The sequence below is a fragment of the Gossypium hirsutum genome, chromosome D10 (genome assembly GCF_007990345.1).
Source record: "Gossypium hirsutum isolate 1008001.06 chromosome D10, Gossypium_hirsutum_v2.1, whole genome shotgun sequence".
NCBI lineage: Eukaryota > Viridiplantae > Streptophyta > Magnoliopsida > Malvales > Malvaceae > Gossypium > Gossypium hirsutum.
In genome coordinates this window covers 43,789,095-43,794,481 of record NC_053446.1, presented here as the reverse complement: position 1 = coordinate 43,794,481, position 5,387 = coordinate 43,789,095, and the positions used below count along the sequence as shown (strand labels likewise).

Below are 5,387 nucleotides of genomic sequence, written 5' to 3'. Positions count from 1 at the left end.
AATTTATAACCATTTATATTTATTATTATTGTTATTTTCCTTTCTTCTTCGAAGTTTTCTTTTTCTTTTTCCTCTTTCTGGGTTTTCTTTTCTTTTTGTTCTTGCTTATTTTCTTTTTCTTTGAAAACTATCTTGCTGGCAGATTTGGAGAATTTTGCTCCTTTATCATCGAGTCAGTGTCTGGACGTCTTTGGTCGCGAATTAGGTATGGGTTTCAAGAATTTTCAATTTTATTTATGATTTGTAAGTTTGATCTTGGTGGAATGCGGCATTCTATGTGCCATTCGGGAATTGGTTGTCGATGTTCGGTAATATTGTTGAATGGCGTGGAAATCTATATATGTTGTTGTGTTTTTGAATCCCATCGACTGAGGGACGAGTTTGTGACCGAAAAACTCAATTTCCAAGCTGTTTGTGGATTTTCGTGACCACACGGGCGGTCCACATAGCTGTGCGCATTTAGGAATTAGGGTTTTCAGGCAAAATTTGCCACACGGCCTGGCCACACCGTCGTTTTTCACATGGCCGTGTCCCCTGGGCACATATGCGTGTGTGTGTGGGAATTAGGGTTTAGTAATTTGGCATACACGGCCTGAGGCTAATTTGGGGATATAGGTATCCCACACGGGCTGTGTTTTGGACACACGGTCGTGTCTGGTGGGCACACAGGCGTGTGAGATGCTCACACGGTCGTGTTTGCCCTTTACTGTATTTTAGCACAAATGGATAGAGAGTTACATGGTTTGTTCACACGGCCATGTCCTTGGCCCACACGGGCGTGTGCCTCATCCACATAGTCGTGTGCCTCCTCCCACACAAGCGTGTTGACCCCTTTGGCCTAGGCATTTCCACACGGCTAGAGCACAAGGCCATGTGGCCCTAAGCCACCAATTTTTGTTTTGTATATGTTTTGATCTAAAAATGTGTTTGTGTGTTCCAACCCTTGACTAGGCTTTAGCAAGGGTAGTTAAGACTCTGATCTGGGCTTCGGCTTATGTGTTATTTGTGATTGTTGTGCGTGATATCTAATTCTGAACTCGGTTAGCTGGGTGTGTGCATGTTTGTTTGTCTGACTGTCTGTCGATGTGTTTATTGTTTATGTGAGGTTGTAAGCATACATGCACATGCATAAAGTAACTTTTGGGTTGTTTGTGAAGAGAAGGAAGATTGATTCTGATATGATCTGGCAATTTAACTGCAAACTTATTAGCACAGCGGTTTACCGCACTGTAACACACGCACGTTAGCTTTTCTGCGTAACATTATCTGATCTAGCAGCTTTAACTGCAACATGTCTGTAAAGTAGATTACCACATTGCACTGTACTATATATACGCCAGCCCTGCTGCGTATTAATATCTGAGTGGCTTAGTCCACATACATGGTGTGTAGGGTTGGATGGAATTTTCGAGGTCCTATGTGGTGTGTTTGGTTAGATGAGCTTAAACAACTCTTTTGGGGTGTGATCGGGGGATGGAGAGGTGTTTTGGCTGGATGGGTGGGTTTTTATCACTTGACTACATTCATACGCATCTGTTTGAGTGTTCGGGGTGTAAGATTATCTGACTGTATTCTGTTTGAATGAATAACACTTGTGAGTGAGTGTCTGTGTGTGACTTGGTGTGCTCGAGTTGTTATGTTCTCTTGGGACTTTGGTTCCAAGTTTACTTTCTGACTTTGTGTATATCTGTAAGTCTGTTATGCTATTGAATTTAGTTCCATACTTCTATTATTAGTCACGTATCGGACTCATACTGGGCTCGTGTAGCTCACCTCCTTTAGTGTTTCCTCTTTCAGGTACATTTACATGTTCTGAAGCTGGACTCGGTATGTGAAGCTCTCGAAAGTGTCACGTTTTTAAAACTGGTTAATAAAGTGTTTTCTGTACATATGAGTTTTATGTAAACAATTTTAGACTGTAAGTTCGGTTTTAAATATCATGTTATGAAATTTTGTGTTAAATGAAAGTAGATGTTATTTGGATTGAACTACTTTGTGTTTGAATATCAGGATTTGATAACTGAAAATTTTTATGTAACCAAAATATTGCAATGTTTTTCGGGTTGTTAAACTAAAATTTACCACGATCACTTCGGGGATCAATGTGACTTTTGAAATTTGGTCTAAACTTCTAGGCCGAGTTTTGGAGCGTTACATATACACATTTTTTCATGCCCCTTTTAACTCAAATTCATGCAGTTTCGGTAAAATTCTTGTTGAAAAATATATAATAATTATAAAATAATTAAATTTCACTCAAATTATGAAAATTATGAATTTTAATTAAATTTATATCAAATGTTAGTTTTTTTTATTATTTTTGACAGATTTGCACAAAAGGCGAAAACGACTTGACAGACACTGCTAAAAGCGCAGAATCGAGAAGCAATTTTGAAGCATCAAGGAAAATTAAATTTTTAGTCTAAGACGGTCCAAATTATTTGTATTAATTCATAATATAATTAATTTTAATTTTAATCCAATTTAATTTGAATTAAATAAATTATTATTAATTAATTATGAAAAGTGGCCCAGTTGAGCTGAACTGAGAAAACCGTCCCACATGTTGACCCAATCAGTTTGTTTGGCTAATTATTTGGCTTGCAAAATGGCCCTTGAAGACTCTTTCAATTTGCTTTCAAACCCCTCCACTATTCATGCGTTTCAAGATCTGCCTCTACCTAAAAATAACATGTTCGAAATCTTCAAACATGCCACATGTGTGGCCGACCATAAGGGGGAGTCTTTGGCTGCTTTTTTTTGGGTATTTTTAGTAGCCTTCTCAACATATAAATACCCCCCTTGGCTGCTCACTTCAAACACATCTCAAATCCATTCATTTCTTCACTTCTCTCTCACTTTTCTCTCTTCATTCCCTTCCGTTGTTCTTAATTTTCTTCCCTATTCCCTTGCCGATTTCACCTCTTGAAAAAGAGTCATTCATCCACCATTTGGATCAGCATTCAGGTGTTCATGGAAGCCTCGGTTCAACAAGAACAAGCGGAGAAGGAGGAGCAGAGCAAATTAGTCAAGCCTCAAAGAAACACCAAATTTGATTCTTGTTCCCTTTCCTTTTAATTTTGTTGTTGTTATGATGAACATGTCTATGAATATTTGTGATGTTGATATGTTTAATTTAATTAATATGACTTAAATTTTATTTGTGTTAGGTTGATTGCATTTTGTCTATTTAATTTATTAAAATTGTGTTTGTGTTGTTATAGGCCTCGGTAAGATGTTTGATTAAGTAAAACCATGACTCAGTTATTCTTGCCTTACAATTGTAAGGTAACTAATGAATTAATTTTTTAAACGGATTGAAATTGCAATTAATTGACATGATACTTAATCAGTGCATGTTTAATAATCTAAGGTAGCTGAGGGTTAAATTAGCAACAATATCTAACGATACATTAGCCTTGCATAACTTGTAAGATTATTGTGATTAAACTGTTTCAAGGTAGAAATACATTGTTACCTCACACAATCTTTTATATGCTTATGAGATTGAATTAATTGTTTGAATTGTCATAGAGATATGTACAAGAGATTATTTTAATTTCATAAGTATGTATGTGCATTAACACATTTGCTTATTAAAATTTGTTTAATCGGTTGAATTGACGTAGAGATATAGTCAAGAGATAAATGGATTTTGGTAGGTAAGTATGTTCATAAGTTAGCAAATTACCGAGTTGTTGTAAATTTATTCGTAACAACAGGAACATGAGTTTAATAATTCTAAATTAGGAAATGTAATTAATCTAACACAATTATGTCATCTTGATTGAAATCATCTTTTGAAATCATGCATTGGAACTTTTATTTTATTTTTATTTATTTTACTTAGTTTAAATCCTAGTTTTTAATCACCTCTTCAAATCAAAATATCTTTCTTCACCAATGTGTTCTTAAAATTGCATTCATAAATAAATTTTTTCACAATCCCTGTGGGTACAATAGTTCGTCATTTACTTGAAACTTTATTACTTGTTGTGCACATTTTTGTCATTCCATGTTTTTGGCGCTATTGCCGGGGACTATTTTAAAAAGACATTATTTGTGAAATTGTTAATTTTGCATTGTCGTCTATTTTTTCTGTTAAATTTTAATTCTATTTTTTTGTGTTTGTTTCGGGTGTTTATGACTATTGATCAAATTATTGACTTACTCCCTCTAGACCCTGAAAATTAAATGACTTTCTGATAAAGGAGAAGACAAGTGAACCAAAGAAGGACCGAATATATGAATTTTATGAATCCAAACCAAAATCCAGGAGGAACATTCGCTTATAATACTTACAATCCGATCATTTTTGCCGGTGATAGAAACTATGCTATACAACAATATGCCGTTCTTCTATTCAACGAGCTCAATCTGAGTATTAGGAGACACGAAATCGAGGCACAACATTTCGAGCTGAAGCTAGTAATGTACCAAATGTTGCAAAATATGGGTCAATTTAGTGGGATTCCTACTGAAGATCCACATCTTCATCTTCAGCTATTCATGGAAGTGAGTGACTTATTTAAACTAGCCGGGGTGACTGAGACGCCTTGAGATTGAGATTATTTCCATACTCCATAAGAGATAGAGCATGAGCGTGGTTGAACTCCCTACCGTCTAGTTTCATAACTACATGGCAAGAGTTGGTTGAACATTTCTTAATGAAATATTTCCCTCCATCTTTAACCGCCAGGATCTGAAATGAAATCACTTCATTTCAACAACTTGATGAAGAATCTTTATATGAGGCATGAGAGTGGTTCAAGGAGTTATTACGAAAGTGCCCCCATTGCAGCATTCCTTGCTGCATTCAAATGGAGACTTTCTATATTGGTTTCAATATTCATGCTAAAATGATGGTGGATGCTTCAGCAAATGGAGCCCTTCTTTCTAAGTCTTATAACAATGCTTATGAGATTATTGAATGAATTTCCAGCAATAACTATCAGTGGCAAACCAACCAAGCAGCCTTAGAAAGACGAGCAACAGGAGTACATGAAGCAGACACACTTGCTTCTTTAGCAGGCCAGGTATCCTCTATGTCTTTTATGCTTAAGAACATAATTGTTAATGGTTTCAATGGTAATCTGTTAGGTCAGTAGCCGAACTAGTTCAAGAATATTTCTTGTGAATATTGTGGAGATGGTCATTTCTTTGAAAATTGTCCCTCGAATTAAGAGTCGAAATATTACATGGGAAATCAAAATTGGAATGGTCCACAGTGAAATTCTTACAACTCTTCATGGCAGAATCATCCAATTTCTCTATGGAGTAATCAATTGGTGGACCATAGCGACTCTTCTATGTCATTTTGACCAAATTATCCACCAGAATATTCTCAACAAGTGCAACAACCCACACCAACTGAATCTTCAAGTAAT

At 36.0% G+C, this 5,387-nt stretch overlaps 1 non-coding gene across 1 annotated transcript; it reads right to left on the bottom strand.

The window, feature by feature from the left end:
• Window positions 1-4,697: 4,697 nt before the first annotated feature.
• LOC121222711 (small nucleolar RNA R71) lies at window positions 4,698-4,804 on the bottom strand. The gene has a single exon (XR_005920076.1). It is a non-coding gene; the product is annotated as a small nucleolar RNA R71 (small nucleolar RNA).
• Between the last annotated feature and the right edge of the window lie 583 nt (window positions 4,805-5,387).